The sequence below is a fragment of the Schistocerca cancellata genome, chromosome 11, assembly GCF_023864275.1.
Source record: "Schistocerca cancellata isolate TAMUIC-IGC-003103 chromosome 11, iqSchCanc2.1, whole genome shotgun sequence".
Lineage (NCBI taxonomy): Eukaryota > Metazoa > Arthropoda > Insecta > Orthoptera > Acrididae > Schistocerca > Schistocerca cancellata.
In genome coordinates, this window is record NC_064636.1 from 24,073,126 (window position 1) to 24,094,163 (window position 21,038).

Consider the following 21,038-nt stretch of genomic DNA (forward strand, 5'->3'; position numbering starts at 1 on the left):
TCTGTGCTGCACATATTAGCCCTGTATGTACCCATACTTGTAATTTTTCCTTTAGGAATGGTAAGTTTCCTGAGCGATTAAAGTACTCAATAGTAAAGCCGCTTCATAAAAAGGGAGAAAGGGATAATGTAGATATTTTTAGACATATTTCTATGCCATCAGTGTTCGCAAAAGTTATAGAAAAGGCTGTGTACGTAAGGATAATTGATCATTTTATATTTGCTATCAAATGTACAGTTCGGCTTTAGAAGTCATTTAACAACTGAGAATGCTATATCCTCTTTTCTCTGTGAGGTACTGGATGGGCTAAACAAAAGGTTTCGAACGCTTGGCATATTTTTTGATTTAACTAAGGCATTTGATTGTGTTGATCACAAAATATTGCTCCAGAAGTTGAACCATTATGGAATACGGGGAGTAGCTCACAATTGGTTCACCTCTTACTTTAGCAACAGGCAGCAAAACATCATTATTCACAATGTTGATAATGGCTGTGATGTGGAGTCTGAGTGGGGTACTGCAAAGTGGGGGATGCCCCAGGGATCAGCATTGGGGCCACTCCTGTTCCTTATTTATATAAATGATATGCCCTCTAGTATTGCGGGTAACTCTAAAATATTTCTGTTTGCTGATGACACTAGCTTGGTAGTAAAGGATGTTATGTGCAACATTGGTTCGGTTTCAAATAATGCAGTACATGACCTAAGTTCATGGCTTGTAGAAAATAAACTAATGCTAAATCACAGTAAGACTCAGTTTTTACAGTTTCTAACCCACAATTCGACAAAACCTGACGTTTTAATTTCACAGAATGGGCATATGATTAGTGAAACTGAACAGTTCAAATTTCTAAGTGTTCAGATAGATAGTAAGCTGTCGTGGAGAGCCCACATTCAGGATCTTGTTCAAAGACTTAATACAGCCATTTTTACTATTCGAACGGTATCAGAAGTGAGTGATTGTTTGACATGAAAATTAGTCTACTTTGCTTATTTTCATTTGCTTATGTTGTATGGTATTATATTTTGTGGTAACTCTTCCCATTCTAAAAGGATATTTTTGGCTCAGAAGCGGGCGGTTCGGGCAATAAGTGGTGTGAGATCACGAACCTCTTGTCGACCTCTGTTCACGAGTCTGGGTATTTCGACGTTGTCCTCTCAATATGTATATTTATATTTGTCGTTTCTTGCTACCAATATTAGTTTATTCCCCAAGAATAAGCAACTTTCACTCGGTTAATAGTCGGCAGAAATCAAACTTGCATTTGTATTGGACTTCCTTAACTCTTGTGCAGAATGGTGTGCAGTATACTGCTGCATCAATTTTCAATAAGCTGCCACTCGAATTAAAAAATCTTAGCAGTAATCCACGCACTTTCAAATCGAAACTGAAGTGTTTCCTCATGGGTCACTCCTTCTATTCTGTCGAGGAGTTCCTTGAAAAATTAAGCTGATTCTTATTGTCTTGCTGACAGTGTTTACTTAAACTTATGGACTGACTTTTTTCAGGATCATGAACATTTATTTTTATCTTTTATTGCTTCTGTGTTGTAATTTCATGTACTGACACGTTCCATGACCTTGGAGATTTGCTCCTCAATTTGGTCCTACGGAACTTGTCATGTAAATAAATAAATAAATAAATAAATAAATAAATAAATTATCCATCAAGATGAAATTATCTCTAGAATGTTGGTGATATGGTTACACTATTTGTTGCAGAACCCCATCCCTGTACCTTAGAGCAATGAGATTACCCTCAATAACCATGAGAGATGTATGGTATATGTAATGCCACTCGGAACATCACTTCATCATACCCACCACCATATAGTTGCAGATGTCCACACCACGCAGTTTCACTCTGATGCGGACATTGAGTGACTTCCCTGGTTGATGTGGACTCACATTGGTCATGATTGCCCATTTTAACATGACTGGTGCTCATTCTACTGTTCCACAGATGCGTCTAAAGTGTACCTACAGTTGCTTTACTTTCATATCAAGTGATGCAGTTAATTTCAGTGTGCTGTTCTAGCTCTAGATAGCACTCATAGTAACAGTGTGTGTGTGTTTATAAACATCATCAGGGATCATGTACTGCTCAACCATCCCTGTACCTTAGAGCAATGAGATTACCCTCAATAACCATGAGAGATGTATGGTATATATAATGCCACTCGGAACATCACTTCATCACCACCACCACCACCACCATATACACTCCTGGAAATGGAAAAAAGAACACATTGACACCGGTGTGTCAGACCCACCATACTTGCTCCGGACACTGCGAGAGGGCTGTACAAGCAATGATCACACGCACGGCACAGCGGACACACCAGGAACCGCGGTGTTGGCCGTCGAATGGCGCTAGCTGCGCAGCATTTGTGCACCGCCGCCGTCAGTGTCAGCCAGTTTGCCGTGGCATACGGAGCTCCATCGCAGTCTTTAACACTGGTAGCATGCCGCGACAGCGTGGACGTGAACCGTATGTGCAGTTGGCGGACTTTGAGCGAGGGCGTATAGTGGGCATGCGGGAGGCCGGGTGGACGTACCGCCGAATTGCTCAACATGTGGGGCGTGAGGTCTCCACAGTACATCGATGTTGTCGCCAGTGGTCGGCGGAAGGTGCACGTGCCCGTCGACCTGGGACTGGACCGCAGCGACGCACGGATGCACGCCAAGACCGTAGGATCCTACGCAGTGCCGTAGGGGACCGCACCGCCACTTCCCAGCAAATTAGGGACACTGTTGCTCCTGGGGTATCGGCGAGGACCATTCGCAACCGTCTCCATGAAGCTGGGCTACGGTCCCGCACACCGTTAGGCCGTCTTCCGCTCACGCCCCAACATCGTGCAGCCCGCCTCCAGTGGTGTCGTGACAGGCGTGAATGGAGGGACGAATGGAGACGTGTCGTCTTCAGCGATGAGAGTCGCTTCTGCCTTGGTGCCAATGATGGTCGTATGCGTGTTTGGCGCCATGCAGGTGAGCGCCACAATCAGGACTGCATACGACCGAGGCACACAGGGCCAACACCCGGCATCATGGTGTGGGGAGCGATCTCCTACACTGGCCGTACACCACTGGTGATCGTCGGGGGACACTGAATAGTGCACGGTACATCCAAACCGTCATCGAACCCATCGTTCTACCATTCCTAGACCAGCAAGGGAACTTGCTGTTCCAACAGGACAATGCACGTCCGCATGTATCCCGTGCCACCCAACGTGCTCTAGAAGGTGTAAGTCAACTACCCTGGCCAGCAAGATCTCCGGATCTGTCCCCCATTGAGCATGTTTGGGACTGGATGAAGCGTCGTCTCACGCGGTCTGCACGTCCAGCACGAACGCTGGTCCAACTGAGGCGCCTCCTTTGATGTAGGGTATGCAGGCCGCTCCTCCTCCCTACTACACCCGGGAGTCCGCTTCCGTCAACTGCTCCATTCTCTTTCCTGCCGCTTTCCTAAAACCTTCTTGACAACTTGGGGTACAGCACCACCTTGGCTCTGTCCCCGGATCTGCCTGCTCCGTGACCTTTGTCAATTTCCGAAGGATGGTACCCCTACACTTGTTTATCGTTGGGCATTTGCTGCTCTATGTGCAGTAATGACGGACGCCACATTTATTTACACCGACGGCTCGAAAACATCGTTAGGTGTAGGGAGTGCCTATATTGTTGGCGACACCCCAAATCGCTTTCGGCTTCCCGACCAGTGTTCGGTTTATACTGCGGAGCTTTACGCTGTTCTCCAGGCTGTCCACTACATCCGCCACCATCAGCGGATACAGTAAGTTATCTGCTAAGATTCTCTCAGCTCTCTCTTCAGTCTCCAAGCTCTTTACCCTGTGCACCCTCTGGTCCACCGGATTCAGGACTGTCTGCGCTTGCTCCACCTGGGGGGCGTCTCGGTGGCGTTCCTCTGGCTCCCGGGACACGCTGGTATCTGTGGGAATGAGGCGGCCGATATAGCGGCCAAGGCTGCAGTCTCTCTTCCTCGGCCAGCTATTCAGTCGCTTCCCTTCACCGATCTACGGAGCGGTTTATGTCGCAAAGTTGCTCATTTATGGCATGCGCATTGGTCAACACTTCCCCGTAATAAATTGCGGGAAGTGAAAGCACTTCCTTGCGCTTGGACCTCTTCCTCCCGAACGCGTCGTCGGGAGGAGGTAATTTTAGCTAGACTCCGGATAGGGCACTGTCTTTTTAGCCATCGACATCTTTTAAGCGGTGATCCTCCCCCACTCTGTCCCCACTGCTCTCAGCTGTGGACAGTAAGACAACTTTTAATTGAATGCCCCTATTTTAATCCGTTACGCTTCCGTCTACAGCTATCGCCTGATCTATCGTCGATTTCAGCAGATGACACGCGCTCAGCCGACCGCGTTCTCCAGTTTATTAGTGACAGTGAAATGACGTCAGTCATTTGAAGCTTTTTTTGGGGACACCCCCTTTCTGTAGTGGATTTTTAAGCATTCCTTCTACTTTTAGTTTCTCCAATTTTATGACTTTGTTCCCATTGCTGCTGGTTTTCAATTTTGGTTTTTTACTGTCTTAAGTCACGGGCTGGGCGCTAATGACCATAGAAGTTTTGCGCCCTAAAACCACAAACAAAGAAAAAAAAAAAAAAAGAGCATTACACAGCTTGTATCAGTCACCTTTTGGTGGTGCAAAGGCTGCAACCATTTACCATTCACACTTCAGCAGATGATACCTGGAAGTGTTAATTATGTTGGTAGTGATGAAAATACCCAGTTATGCTTTACATTTGATAATTTTATCACAAGTGTGCCCAGATCTAATTCTTGGTTTATTATTGTAGAAGTCAGTACAGAATATTGTGTGCCCTCTTACTGTCTGTAAACACATTTATGCACAAGAAGCATGGTTCAGTTTAATAATGTTACTGAAGTTTCTCAGTGATACTCTCAAATATCTTGGTTATAATTAACATTAACATGTATGTAACCACTGTTACCAAACAACACTTTACATTTGCAAATTGGAACGATCACATAGATAATGTTGTGGGTAGAGCCAACCAAAGATTGTGATTCATTGGCAGAACACTTAAAAGGTGCAAAAAGTCTACTAAAGAGACTGCTTACACCACACTTGTCCATTCTATTCTGGAGTATTGCTGTGCGGTATGGGGTTCGCATCAGATGGGACTGATGGATGAAATCAAAAAAGTACAAAGGGGAGCTTGTTTTGTATTATCGCAAAGTAGGGGAGATAGTGCCACAGACATGATACGTGAATTGGAGTGGCTTTCATTAAAACAAAGGCATTTTTTGTTGCGATGGGATCTTCTCATGGAATTTCAATCACCAATTTCCTCCTCCGATTGTGAATAAATTCTGTTGGCACCCACCTTCATAGGGAGAAATTATCTTCACAATAAAATAAGAGAAATCAGCGCTCACACAGAAAAATTTAAGTGCTCGTTTTTCCCGTGCGCTGTTAGAGAGTGGAACGATAGAGAGACAGCTTGAAGGTGGTTCATTGAACCTTCTGCCAGGCACTTAATTGTGAACACCAGAGTAACCATGTTGATGTATTTGGGATGACTATGGTATTCATGGGAAGGAAAACTGTCATGACATTTTAAGCTGTTTGTATGTGACTTTTATGTCTTAGAAATGAAATGACATTTAATTATTGCATATATGTTTCTGCACAACTGCCCAGAATAACATGTATCTAGTACCTTTAACTCAGTTTCTGTTTGGTTTCCTTTTGAGCGTCGTCTTTATTTGTGGCATGATTATCAAATTGTATGTGTCAAAATCCATTCCCTTAAAGGTTTTAAAGTGTTTAATACTGTAATCTTATTTAGATACTCACATTATCTCTCTTGATTTACTGTTCATCCATCAGGTGGTGTCCATGATTTTGTGTTGGAATTTTGTGCTGCTTAATGTAAGAGCACTAGACATTGGAAAGTTTGTAAGTAAAATCCAGTTACAAGTACTTCACTCGTGTAAGCTGAAATTTCCAATGATTGATGGTAAATTTCTTATCATCCTACTTTGGCATTAAGGTACCGTACTACTTTTACATTATGCTTACATAATGTGCAACACATGCATTTATTCCAGTTACTGTTAGAACTATTCTTTCATGTTGATATTCATGTCTTCTATGGGTGCAAGTGCATTTAAAAATGTGATGCCCAACCACAGTGTCTGAGTATTGAGTTATAGTATTTGGTTATCAGCATGTTTGAATTCAGTTATTGACTGACATTGATTTATGAACATAGAATCCTGTTTCAAACTTATGATACTCCCAAGCAACATTATTGTTCTGTCTCCTGTTTAACTGATGCCCATACCATGCCATCATTTTTCTTGGGGAGCCACCAGTAATATGTTGTATTTCCATGATTCATTTCCTTTGAATAATAATGCTTCACCGTTAGAAATGAAACACCATTATTAACAATTACTTAACATTGCATAACAGATAATACACAATAATTTCAAGCGTTATTTCATTTTCTACAATTCCTTTTCTTTTATTCACGTTGAACTGCTATACTGTATTCATGACACACTAGTAGGCAAGTGAACATATTTAATCTCATTAAAGCAAAAAAAATTTTTACCAGTATATGTGTTCACTGAAGTGGAACTACAATCAAAGATGGAACATTTTCTTTGTTACTGTTCTGCCATATTTTAGTAGTTGTAATGCCTGTGGTTCTCCTTATTTCTCTGATTATGTTTTATGGTACGTAAACAGCTTCACCTTAATTTCACAACCAGCTTACCTTAATTTTTATTAATTTTGTGTGAAAGACAAATTATTCTGTCCAAAATTCATGGATAATAGGTTTACAGAGACAAAAATAAAACATTTTAGCTATTAACTTAACTGAAATATCACCAGCTTTCATCTTTTGAACTTACTTGAACTTTAAAGTATTAACATGCTGAAATTTGGTCATCGTTTAATTTTCAGTATACTTCTTGATTGAGGATAATAGAAAAAAATACTGTGACGTAAATTCTGAAACAAGATAACTGGAGTTTGAGGGAGCCAAGAAGTGGAGAATATTTACCCATCTGGGGAAATATTATCTGCCAAAGAGAGTATTCACTAAAGAGCAGTGAACACCCCATTTACTTTTTGTCATTATTTCTCTGACCTCTGCTTCTAGCCTAATCTGAAGTATAATATGGCATACTGCATTTACTAATGCAGTCAACTGAAAGGTTAATACCATCGATCTCAAAATTATTGAAACTCTTACAAGCACCAGAAGCAGATTCTTTTAAATCATTATGGATGATTACCTTGTGAACTTTATCTGACTTTCACCTTCAATCATTGTGACTCAATTTTCTATCGATCATTTTATTACAGCTTTATTCATTTCATCACACATATCATTTCCTATGTACATACAGTTTATCTCAACTTTATTTGTTTCAAATTCCTCCTCCATTTGGCATTTTGTTACAATTTAACTTTATCAACCTTCTCATTTACAATCTATATACAATTTGTATCTACAGGTACCTACTTTATGTCAACATCTTTTTATGCAGATTCAGATTTCAGATCATCACCATCACCATCAACAACAACTGAACAAGTTTGTAGTACTCCCATGGTCTTGGCCTGACAATAATTAGTAATAACTTCAATCTGCTTATTTAAACTATTTAAAATGTCTGTTTCTGTTTTCTTGGATACATTTTTGATATTGCAAGTCACTATTTTCTACGCTGAATTTCCATAAATGTTTTCTAATTTATTTTTCGCACAGTTTTGCTCTGAATGTACTTTGTTGTTAGTTTCACTATGAATTGCATCCCTTTTGCTATCTTTGCCCTCTGAACAAGTTAGACTGTTATTACATTTCTCAAAATTCTGGTTCTTCATCAAACTGGTCGTTAATGACACTTCTAGTTTCAGCCCCCAGTCGATTCATTTGGTTTCCTTCAGTCATAACTTCAAATCTTTTCCGTTGCCTCCAGTTTTTTTCTGGAGTATGTTATGATAGTCCCTACTCTGGTGCACTGAGCAAGGTGGCGCAGTGGTTAGTACACTGGACTCACATTCAGGACAATGATGGTTCAAACCAATGTCCTGCCATCCTGATTTAGGTTTTCCATGATTTTCCTAAATCACTTCAGGCAAATGCCAGGATGGTTCCTTTGAAAGGGCATGGGCGACTTCCTTCCTCATCCTTCCCTAATGCAATGGGACTGATGACCTCGCAGTTGAGTCCCCTTCCCTGAATCAACCAAACAACCTACTCTGCCAATCTGATTCTTTGTTAACGCCTCTGATATATTCCTTCATCATATTACATACTTTAATGACAAATCATAGTCATAACTAACAAATTATTCCTGCCTCTACTGCAAAACATCTTGCTCTTATCCTGTTGTTACTCACTTTGCAAACTTGTTAATTTTGAACAAAGATGAATCCCTTTTACTTATCTTAATTCCAGGTGCTCTTATATATAGCTCATTCTGTACTGCTTGTGCACACTGGTTTGCTCACATCAGACATGTTTCTCATTGGTTCATCATAACCTGGCAAGGTGAGCTGATTTCTGAATAGTATTTTATTTTTCTGTGAAGTACCTGTTCCATATTGAATGCATTGCCAGTACAGTTTTTTACATTCTGATTTTTCCTTCATTTATGTTTTTCATATAGTCTCTCCTTATAAAATTTACTACTCAAATTGTTCAGTAGTCATCGTAATGTCCTTACAGTGTTTCTGGATAGCACAGGCATTCCAGTCAAAGATCTGTCCTCAACCTTATCAGGAACACATCAGGTGGTAGTAGAACAGCCTACAAATAGTGCCCAACAAACAGTTTGTCACCGTCTTGTAAAAACTGAGATTATTATATTTCAAAGTAGCAAAAATAATATACAGCCATCAGAAGCAAACATTGTGGCACACTAATGAAACACAGTCTGTCAGTTTATTTTGGATTCAGTTGGATTAGGTAAAAAGAGGCTGAACATGTACATAGACTAACAGAAAAGATACATTCATTGTGACTTGATCATATAAGTATCTGTCATTGTGTTGACATAAACACAAGGATGTTGGTTTATTTTGCATATTTTAACACCCTGTTGTCTTATTGGTATATCATCTGGGACAGTGCACCTAAAATAAATAAGTTTTTTGTTAAGCTTAATCTAGCAGTAAGAACATTATGTATGTAACATCACATCTTGCAGAGGCAGTTATAAGGGTCTTGAAATTCTTACAGTCAGTGCTCAGTACTTTTTGTTGCTGATAATAAAATTCATTTTCAGCGAACACACTCTCTTTTAGTGGAGTCTTTCTACAAATTATTTGTTCATCTTTCTTTGATAAATGAAAAGCTCTGTTAGCTATATAGAATACAGCAGTGTTTGTTGTAAAGTGTTATGACAAATAGTAATATAATGTAAAATAGACTAAGTATTTAATTATTTCTTTCAAAAATACCAGAGGGGGGGTGGGGGGTAGCAAGCAGTGGTTTGCATGCTGGACTTGCATTAGGGAGGATAACAGTTCAAACCCACATCCAGCCATCTTGATTTAGGTCTTCTGTGATTTCGCTAAATTGCTTAAGACAGATGCCAGGAGGGTTCCTGTGAAAGAGCATGGCTGCTTTCCTTGTCAGTTCTTCCCTAATCTGAGCTTGTGCTCCATCTCTGATGACTGTATTGTTGTAAGATGTTAAACAGTAATCTCTTCCTCCTCCTCAAAAATACCAGTGTAACCGAGTGAATATCAAGCTACCGATAGGAGTAAACAGCAGAACTTTAATACAAATTAGGAGAGAGAATTTTAATCATACACCGTTTTAATGTTTCCCTGGTCTGAGTTTAACCTTGTTTGTGTTGTATCATTTGCCAGTGTGACCCTACATTTTCTCTGGATCTGCTGCAAGCTGTCTTTGCAATTACATAAAAATATTTCTAAAATGTCTATCACTTGAGATAACAAGGAAGCACAAATGAACAATGAAATTTGCCATCACATATTCTCATGTCCCAATGGAAATAGATTAGTTTGCTTCATGGACTGATGGTTAAATTTCATCCAATGTGCAGTTGACATTGTTCTTCAATGTGCCTCAAAAATGGCAGCCTTAAGGAGTGGGATTACATGAATATGGAGACCAATCCCTGCTTGTGTGAGTAAATTTGAGATGATGTAGTGCAATGACTCTATCTCTGAAGTGTTCATCAAGAAAGTGAAACAGCTCTTTGGTCCAGTATGGCAGGGCCCATCTTACGTAAACACATGGTGGATGGTCAGTCATCCAGTGCTTGTTGTGTGGTGACAAATTTTGCCAAAAGTACGATGTTCCAAAAATAAAATGAGCCATTTGCTGGTTACTGATTCTCTGCAAAAAAAATTCCAGTAATGCCTCTGTTGCATACCACAACCCAAACAGTAACTTGGAGAGAATGCCATGGTTTCACTTTCCGTAAGTGGGGCCGTTTAGAACTCCAATCTCTCCAGTTTTCTATAATTGCAAATCTATTCAGTTGGAAGTGTGATTCGTCTGCAAATCACATGCAGTCAAATGCATGCAGTGGGTAACTTTATATTTTGTATGGAAGTGTGTAGACTGTTTTCCAGGGTTTTAAGAGTGCTGGATTCTCTGTATGAATTTCGTGATATGTTGCTGAATATGCCCAGAAAATATGTCAAAATTTTCATGAGTAACTACTGTTGACCGTCAGTCAACATTCCTCAATAGTTCATCAGCCATGCTATCTTGTCCATTCGAATTTGGCAAAGAGTTTGTGAATAGGCACTTAACATTAAATCATGTTTGAAAGCTGCACTTTATTGCTATAATACAATGTTCTAACCTGTGGTACTTCAGTACCAGAAACATACAATGTTCAACTGAATCCATTATTATTTCTACCTCTTCCTTTGGTATGCTGATATACTCCACATTTCAGTGGTGGAATTGGTTGCCCCAGGCTTCGGAGTACTGTGAAGACAGGATGTATTGAATTACAGTACCATATGTTAGCAGATTTTGTAACGACTGCTTCGAAACTTGTGTAAAAATTCTTACAACTTTCACAATGAACATGCATTTTGTTGCATTCTTCTATCAGTCTTTGTGTCCATGCTATTTATTTTCTAAATCTGGGAAGCCTTTGTTGGACATAATATACCTGACTGTACATTAGGAAAACTGGTCATACTATTTGGAATGGCTGGAACAATTTCAACCAAATCTGGAGCACACGTGACTCACTATTGGGTGCTGGTATGAAGGGCCAAATGCTAAAATATAATGGAAAAGAAATAATGCTGCTGTTTCTTCCATAGATTTCTGGGTTTGTGTTTATTGGTGACAATCCTGAATGCGTTTAAACCATAGAGGTGAGGGTGGTGCTGGGAAGGGGTGGCCATTCATCCATTAAATCATTCATTGTGTTCCATAGATTCCACCAAGAAGGAGAAACAGGGCGTATACACCCCAGGACAACTGGGAAACCCAGGAATTTTTCAATCTAGGAGGAAATTGAGAAAAAAGTCGGGAATTTTTTAGAATTCCAAGAATTTTTCATTGTTTTAGTTTGCAGTTAAATTTATGTAATTTTTACTAGTAAGAACTGATACTCTAACCAAGAATTTTACTTCAGCTCACCACTGCAGAATAATACTGCAGCAATACAACATAAACATGGGAAAGAAAACCAAAATAAACTTAAGTTGCAAAGGAAATGGGCCCTTTCCAACGACAAAACAGAGTGCACACACAAGCTTCTGCCAATACTAAAATGTGTCAGAGGCTTTAGGACAAAGACTATGCAATATTCCATAAGAAAAAACTGCTTCTGATGACCATGACATCACAATGATTTATGTTAGGTTTGTTTGAGCAGTTGACAGTGAGCTTTTGCGCATACACAGTTGAATCGCTTATGGGTAGTACCTGCTCCTGCTTACAGCTGCTTGAAGTACAGCTGTATCAGCAGTCTTAACAATACAACCAGACACCAGCTGGAAAATTTCTTATGGTGGGCCGAAGCTGCCAGATTCACACAACTACAGAGCAGTCTAAGTAGCAGTGGAGAGGGCAGTAGTCTTCACGTGACCTGTCTCTAGGTTTCGTGATTTTGCTGTTTCTTCTCCATTTAAACTCTCACATCAGGTGAAAACAAAATGAATTTCTGTGGCCGAGAGCTAGCAAGTAAAATAAAATACATCTACATGCATATGAAAAGCTAAAATATGTTATTAGTTTTAGTTCCCTGATTTTATATTTTTGCCAGTATTTTGGCAGTCAAGCATTAGTTTCCTTGCAGGACATTGAAGATAATTTTCTTGATTTTTTAAAGAAATTTAACTTTTATTAATGTTTTCCACAGAGGCAGTCAATTTATTTGAAATGAAGTGTTTCATTCCACAGTATTGCCTAGTGTGAAATGTTTGCTGAATTACAGGTGCTTGTTTTCATCTTCTGGCATGTATGGCGTTATCCCATAATAAAGAACCAAATGTGAGGTAATACAGTACTGGTACTCCAAAAAAATTTGCAGCCTTAAAACCACACTGAAAAGCTTAATATCAAATTGGGACCTACTCCTTTGTGAATCTGCACATACGCAGGTGCACTTTCATCCCAATTATGCATATTAGTCTGGTTTACGAAATTGTGATGCTCTTGGAATATCCTCTGATGTTCTGTTTTGTTTACAATGTAATGTTAGATCTCTTAATGCTATATAGGTATGAACATGTGGGCTTCCTACACATTGTAGATGTGCACACGCAGTTACACCATTTCGTGATGCTCTCTGACAACTACTGAAACTATTTCGAACAGGTTGCAGGAAAGTATTGCGAATGTGGTTGAAAAGCATCACTTTCAAAGTAAAAGTAAGATTAATTGTGTTATGTGTGCGAATGTTTTTTGAATTTCTTAAATCGCAGAAGATTTGGTTCTCATTTGATGCTTAACACTGTGAGGGCCAACCACTTAGAAGAATTATGAGCCTAGATGTTTATTTATCATTTAAAATTTTACTGGCACATTTGTGCAATGTATATTAAAGTGTAACATGTGCAGAAAAAGACCAATATTATATGTGAAACCATAGCTTTTCTTGAATGAGATTTTCACTCCGCAGCGGAGTGTGCACTGATACGAAACTGTCTGACAGATTAAAACTGTGTGCCCTACCGAGACTCGAACTCAGGCACACAGTTTTAATCTGCCAGAAAGTTTCATAGCTTTTCTTGTAGCTACACTAGGCATATTAGTTTAAACCATTACCTTTCATATTTATGTGTTCGCACTACTGAACAATGATGTTAGTTGCTATTGGCAGACTACGTCACATGTCCTATGCTTTGAATACCTGCTATCGTTGGCTGCAAGGGTACATGACATCAGATATGTTTGGCTTACTAAAGCACATCACAATCTTGATTTCAATGCTTTGGAAACTAACATGCTGTGTTTGGGGAGATTAAAATATATACTTTCATAACACGAAAATATGAAGCATACATGCTGCTGCACATAAAAGATCTTTCCGAAATGCGTGATTTTTTTTTAGAGGAGGATGTGGGTTCATTTTCTGATGTACCAAGAAGTTCTACACCAGTGTGTGAAACCATAACCATGCAAAGGGTTGGGGTTGATAAGTTTTATGGTACCAAGAGAAAGTATTATGTCATCTAAAACAGAAAAAGTGTATATTCACTCAGGGAAAAGGGTGTTTTTAACTGGGACATCTGGGAAAAATATGGGAATTTTTTTTTTCCTTGTCCACGTATACACCCTGAGAACATACAGGGATATTGAAGATGTCAAGCTATACATTAAAAATTGAGAAGCAACTCATAGATGCTCAGTCAGTACACCATATTAACAAAAAACTATCACTATACTGCTTATTGCTATTCATTCTTGTTATGCTATGTTCTTCAGCCCAGAGACTGATTTTATGCTGTTCTCCTTGCTAATCTATCCTGTGCAAGCCTGTAAGCTTTGCATAACCACTGTAACCTAGATCCATCTGAACCTGCTTACTTTATTTATCACTTGGTCTCCCTCTGCAATTTTTACTCTGCACATTTCCCTCCATTATGAAACTTATAACATCTTGATCAGTTATTCAGTCTACTTGTTTGATTTTCAAAGTTCTTCTGTAGAACCGCACTTCAAAAGCTTCTATTCTGTTCTCTTTTTGTCTGAACTACTCATAATTCATGTTTCACTTTCATAGAAGGCTACACTCCCTACAAGCAGTTTGAGTAATAACTTACTATCACTTAAAAATTTATATTTGATGTTAATATTTCCCCTTTTCAGAAATAAGTTTCTTGCTATAGCCAGTCTGTTTTTATCTTCTGTGCTTCAGCTAACATCTGTTATTTTGTTACCAATACAGTGTAACTGATGGAGTAGTTTGTCTCTCATTTCCTAATCTTTTTCCCCTCAACATCACCTGATGTGTTTTGACAACACTCAGTTGTCCTTGTTTTACTTGTGTGTTCATCTTAGACCTCTTGTCAAGAGAGTTGAACACTGCTCTTCCAGGTGACCCGCTGTCCATGACAGAATCACAGTGTTGTTATCACTAAAAAAATTTTATTTCTTATCCCTGAACTTTGATTCCCTTTCCAAATTTCTCTCTGGTTTCCTTTAATACTTGCTCAGTGTGCAAACTGAATCGTATAGAGAACAGACTATTACCTTGTCTCATTTCCTTCTCAATTACAACTTCTTTTTCATGTCTTTGGACTCATAACTGCATTCTGGTTTCTGTGCATGTTTTACATAACTTATCGTTCTCCATATTCTATCTCTATTTTTAGAATTTTTAAAGTGCAGATTCCAGTCGATGTTGTCAAATACTGTCAATAAATTTAAAAAATTCTATAAATTTAGGTTCACTTTGACCTGTCTTTTAAGATAGAGCATAGGTTCAATGTTGCCACGTCTGAGCCCAGACTGAGCTTAATAATGGGTGTGCTTCTACTGGCTTCTGCCACCTCCTACCAGTTTCTTCAGTCTTCTGTAAATAATTCCAGTCTGTACGTTGCAACCATGAATTATGAAACTGTTAGTTTAGTAATGTTCACACGTCAGCACCTGTCGTCTATGGAACAGCAAATATTACATTGCTCTTGAGTGCCCTGGACATTTCACATGTTTCATATATCTTGCAGACTAGAATGGTTCTCTGATGACTGGCTCTCCCATTCATCTCAATAATTTTGAGGGACTACCATCTACTCTAGGGGGCCTTGTTGTGACTAAGTTTTCCAGTACTCCATCAAATTATTCTTGCAGCATGTTATATATCCCATCTCATCTTCATCTACTTCTTCTTCCCTTCCTATAAATTGCCTTCCATTTCATAATGAATTCACACCTGTGCCATGTGAATTTGAGTACATTAGAAACAAACCTGCCACTTAAAAAACTGCTGTCTCCTCAGTTTCAATGTGTAGATGCTATTTATCTGCTATTACTAACTTAATATTTACTTTATTACATTGGTATTTAAAAAATAATTACCTACATCTGTGTAAATACTAAGCCCTGTTACAGTGCGTTAATACTTGCCTTTACAAATAACACACTTACTTGCCATGTTGATAGCATTTCAACCCCTGAATCCAGTTATATAATTTGAGGAAATAGTGCCTTATGTGGTACGTTTGTAATTTCATTTTAACCGGATGGGATTTCCTACTCAGGACCTTGTTGTGTGCTCTTGCAGCAGACTCTGCTGTGAACTGTAGAAAATTTACATGAAAATTATTTTTGTCTTTTATTGTGATTGTGTAGATAGCAATTCAGCCAACACAGATTTTTGCAGCAAAAACCATTAGGGAGTAAATGTATGGGAAATGAATGTAAGAAACTGAAGATCCTCGAAAATGTTTCTCAAGATGTGCAGTAATTTCCTTCATACAGTATTCTTGCTGCTCACTTCTGGCAAAAAAGACTTAATTTACTGTAGGTGGAAGATAGTTCCTTAGCACAATAGGGAGGCAGAAAATGCAAAATAAGTAAATACAGTATTCCACTAGAGAAGCTTGAATATTGTGGTAGCAGAGATCTTGATGGTAACATGTTTTAAATATGTCTAACTAAAAGGATACAGAAAGTATAATGTAAAAAAAATCTACTCACCAAGCAGTGGCAGGTGAAAACACACACACACACACACACACACACACACACACACACACAAAAGGATTTAACTTTCACAAGCTTTCAGAGCCAGTGGCTCCTTCTTCTGGTGGAAGAACTGGGCGGTATGAAAAGGAAAGACTGATTGTATTATATTGATTATATTATTAATAATTGATTATTTCATTGCTATGAAAGGATACAGAGTTCCACATTAAGAAATCCATGAAGTGTGCACAAGGAAACAGCTTCTTCAGAATAGGGAATAATCACTACTGATGTACCACAGGAATCAATAGTAGCTCCATTTTTGTTCTTGTTATATGTCAATAACGTTATTTATTAAAAAAGCGGTAATAATTCTTTTTTGCTGTCAGTGCAAGTATAATAAACAAAGCTTCTTTGTTGTTTTATATTGATAAGAATGTGAGCTTGAAGTTACATGTTACAGGTCTTTTAAATGTCTTACGTTTGCATCTTTTGTGGTAGGGATAATAGCAGGTTTTGGAGATGAAAATTTCAGAAATTTGACCTTTTCCTACTTTCATTTGCTTATCTCATAAGGCATAATATTCTGGGGCTACTTGTCACTGATGAAAAAAGTTTTCTTTGTACAGAAGCTTGATATCTACTCTAGAACATCTTATAGACAGTTCTTTCAACAGTTGGACATGCCAGGAACAGTCTGACAGTAGATTTGCTCCCTTAAGAATTTTGCTGTGAACACAGTTTGAAAATAACAGTAACATTTATCAGGATGGTATTGGAATAAGAAATTATTTATAGTACCTGAAAATATTTGCCTGATTCTGGTAGGAAACAAGCTAAGTAGAATTGAATTACTGATGAAGGTGAGAGTCATACACACAAAATAATGGTGCAACATTCAACTGTTAATAAATGAGTGTGGAACACACAAATATTCTGTCTTGAAAAGAATTCCACCTGAGTTTGGTAAAGTGTCAATTCTGTGTAATACCTTTATTATATGAAGGGATCAGGATGAAAGTGGAGCATAAGCCCTTAAAGTTAGTTTTAACAGATAGGACTTTACAGACTTGAATGAATCAACCATGAAATTTTACATGCTTTCCAGATTTATGTATGCACTGCAGGAGTTTAATTGAGTTACTCTGCCATATTTTATCACTCAATCTTTACAGCTTTTACATTGAAAGATAAGGTTTAACAGTGCAGCAGATTTGGTTCAGTTTCTGTCTAAAACCTTCTATGGAAATATTTGACATAAAATTTATGATTGATTGGTGTTGGTTTCATGCTAAAAAGAATACAGATGTTTTTCTTATTGATGATGCATTTCGTGCTGTTCAGCCAAGTTGTCAATGCCAGTTTTTTGCTCGATATTTCGATGATTGACCATCTCTTCTTCACCAGGGGATGCATGTTGTGCTGTTGTGTGTACTAGCTGCCTGGGTCCAACCAGATTGTGAACTATTGTTGGCTTCACATCGTTATTTAGAGCTGGTTGTGAGTTTGACTCGTAGCACTCATTATGCCCCTTGGTCATCTTTTGTTTTTTGAGTCTACACTGCTATTCCACAAAACACACACATTCTCTGTGTTTTCCATCACATGGCTGTGATGTCTGGCAAGATATTAATAAACTAATGCCAGACCCAAACCCTGTTTAAATTGAAACCTCCATCTTTACTTATTAAGTTTTCATGCATCTTTATTTCGTTAGATTCCTTAATTATAGTGTCCCACACACTAGACATTTTTGCCACAGTATTGGATAGAAATAGAAGTATCCATTCAATGTGTAGTAGAGATCTGTAAATGACATCGCTGTCCTTACTAAATTTGCGGCATTCCTCAGGGATAACAAATTGTGCACACATCTGTATTGTCTTGGTTACAACTCGTCTGGAGTGAGCAGCTGTGTAGCTCCCTCAAATATTTGTACTGCATATGCCAGTTTGATAGAGCCTGAAAGAGTCAGTGTAAGCTTTATCAGGGGAAACTAAATTTTTGCATGCCTCATGTGTTGGCAGATAAATGGTAAATGGCAATGATTTCAGGTAATTTCTTGTAGCGCATTCAGTGGCATATAGTATGACAAGGCAAGGCATTTGATAGATTTTAAATATCTGTCAGTATGTCAGATTCTGTAGAATGGAATGAACACACTAATGAAAATAATGCTTTTATGTAAAATTACTAATCACATGAAACTAAATTAAAATTTTGTACAGGTATCTGAAATGCTTTACCATCAAAAGAAAACTTAGGCACACGAGTAATATTGTTATCTTCTGTTTAATTTTTCATAGTTTTATGCAGTAATTAAAAATGTGTTATTTTCATAACAAGTTTTGGCTCAACATTTTTAATTAACATTGATAATAATTGAATAATTTATAAATAAAAATATTTATGCTTTTGAGAATCAAACCAAATTGATATCAGGGCACTCACCTTCAAATCTTGAGAGCAGAATATTTATGAGGACCATCCACAAGGTCCTCTTGTAAATTACAATTATTTCTCATAAGATAAAACTGTATTAATGTAATATGACCAGTGGGTCCCAAAGAGACAAAATAATGTTAAGGATTTGAAGATGGACTCTCAAAGCTCTAAACAATCTTGCTTTTCAAATTAAAAACACGAGTTTTGAATGAAGACAGATGTATTTTTCCCTGTATATGTTTTACAAAAATTGAGTGCCAGAATTTGCCAGTTTTTTGTTGGGTGGGGCCTCTGCATCCACAACTTTTGAATGCATCGAGGTATATCTGCTTTGCTACAGACATCTAATTTTTGTGTCTTTTGTCAGGATTCCACAAAGGCAGTGCTGGATGCCATACTGGAAGCAGAGAGTGATTGCTGCCCACCACCCTCGCTGGTGCCGAGGGAAGATGTGGTGAGTGAACTGGTGATATGGTCACACACCGTCCTCCCAAGTTTGTTTATTTTTTGTGCCTAGCTGCAGTGTGTGTTTGAACATATGTAGCACTTATTTTTGTCTTAATTTGTTGGTGTTTCCATAATGCTAATAAGTTTAAGATAATGAGGAGATTCAGCTTACTTGGCATCATTGTTACAATTGATATTGGGCCTCAGGGGTTGCCTCTAGTTCTTCTTGGGCTGTTCGTTTACAGCTCTCTTACACACAGACTGTTCTCTGTTACTCAAGGTCAGGAATAGCAATGACAACTACCGTACCATACAGTTTACACAGTATCTACCCTGCAAGCCCAGTTACGTTACTGTTCACTGACTATGAGGCTAGTTGTAAAGTTTCAACCATCTCCTCAAGCCAGTGTAAATTTCCCGATCATAAAAATATTATTTTCAATGAGTAGGAGGGAGCAGTGACAGTGCAAATGGAAAAGGCACCAGGGTGTGTAAAGCTTGTGTTAAATGAGCAATGTCTGTGGTGTGGAAATTAGGGCAGGAGGGGTGAAGTGCTGAGATGTGAAGTGTGAAGCTTGGCCATCTGTTGTTGAAAAGTGTGTATGAAGAGTTCTGGTCCTCTGTTGGACGTGGGGAGTGAAACAGAGCACTTTTTAGGTGACGAATGCCATTTCTTTCACAAAACTGTTCAAATTCATGTGAGATGAACTGAGGTCCATTGTCCATAACAATGGCTTCAGGCAACCCTTCAATACAAAAAATTGAGGACGGCACTTGAATGGTGCTGCATGACGTGGTAGAGTTCTCAGGTACTGCAAATGGAAACTTGCTAAAAGAGTCTAAAACAATAAGCCAACAAGTGTTCCAGAATTGTCCTGCAAATTCAATGTGCACTCGTTGCCATGTGGATTGAGTCTTGGGCCAAGCTGAGAATGTCTGTAGTGCAGTGGATTGGTTTTCCGCTTATGCGCGACACTTTGATGTCATCTGTTCAGTGTGAATGTCCATGCCCTGCCAAGTGCAGTGCTGGCATGCTAACTGTTTAGTGCAAACAATTCCCCAGTGTCCTTGGTGAAGCAGGTGTAACACATCCTTTTGCAACACTGTGGGATGAGCACAGACGATTTTCCACTGTCAGATTATACTAAGACAGCACCTTGTACTGAAAGGTTATGCCGATGAGCAAACTTTTGGTGCACTACTGAGTTGTGAATACTGTTCAATGAAGGAGGCAAAGATGGGTGAAGGTAACACAACAAAATCTTCAGATTGGGGTCTGCTTCCATGGCCTTTGCAATTTTCCTGTAATTAAATGGGAAAGATTGCAACAATTCAGAGTCCTGCATATTGATCTGGCAGCAAGATGTGTCAGAGAAATTGAAATCAGAGTCGGGGCCAATCAGAAGGTGAGGAAGTGTCAGCATTGCCATGCTTTGCAGTAGGTCTGTACGCTGTTTTGTACTGATACTAGGATAGAAGCAAAGCCCAATGTTGCAATTTTTGAGCAGTACATCTAGTAACCAGCTTTGACAGACGAAACAAGGACCATAAAGATGGGTGATCTGTCACTAAATAGAATTTGTGACCAAATAGATAGTGGTGGAATTTTGTCACACCGTATGCAGTTGCGAGACCTTTTTCAATCTGTGAATAATTACACTGAGTTTCAGTTAACAACTTTGAGGCAAAAGCAATAGGTGAGTATTGTGCACCAATTCTGTGCAAAAGCACAGTGCTGGTTCTGTAAGAGGAAGCATCTACTTGCAAAATCACTGGTTTGGCAGGATCAAATGTACTAAACATCTATCACAGAGCAAAGCATTTTTGAGGTTCTTATCTGCACATCCACATGAAAGGCACATTTTTCTGACACAAGCGATTTAATTGAGCAATGATCTGTGAAGCGTTCGGAATGGAACGAATATAGTATGTCATTTTTCCTGGCTGCAGTTCAGATACATTGCGAGGAACAGGCAGGTCATGGATTGCAAGCAAAT

The 21,038-nt window shown here is 38.8% G+C and overlaps 1 protein-coding gene across 2 annotated transcripts in view; it reads left to right on the top strand.

Annotated features, from left to right (window-relative positions):
• Positions 1 to 21,038, top strand: part of LOC126108943 (zinc finger protein 354A-like) — a 120,586-nt gene that overhangs the window by 37,275 nt on the left and 62,273 nt on the right. For both annotated transcript variants that reach the window (XM_049914324.1, XM_049914323.1), the window contains exon 2: positions 18,962 to 19,048. The gene's annotated coding sequence lies outside the window, so the exon portion shown is untranslated. The remainder of the gene's footprint in view (positions 1 to 18,961; positions 19,049 to 21,038) is intronic.